This window comes from Octopus bimaculoides, chromosome 4 (genome assembly GCF_001194135.2).
Source record: "Octopus bimaculoides isolate UCB-OBI-ISO-001 chromosome 4, ASM119413v2, whole genome shotgun sequence".
Taxonomy (NCBI): Eukaryota; Metazoa; Mollusca; class Cephalopoda; order Octopoda; family Octopodidae; genus Octopus; species Octopus bimaculoides.
In genome coordinates, this window is record NC_068984.1 from 17,279,941 (window position 1) to 17,280,246 (window position 306).

Sequence of the window (306 nt, forward strand, 5' to 3'; positions counted from 1 at the left end):
TAATTCTAGAAGGTACACTGTCATCATCATCATCATCGTTGTCGTCATTGTTGTCATTGTTGTTGTCATCTTCATTGTCGTCATTATCATCATCATTGTCATCGTCATCACTATCATCATCATCACCATCATCATCATCATCATCATCATTTTGTTTCTCATTGTCGTCATTGTCATCATCATCATCATCTTCATCACTATCGCCAGCATCGTTGCCATCATCGTTATTGTCATCACCAGCACCAGCACCACCACCACCACCACCACTACCACCACCACCACCAAAACCACCACCAAAACCACCAC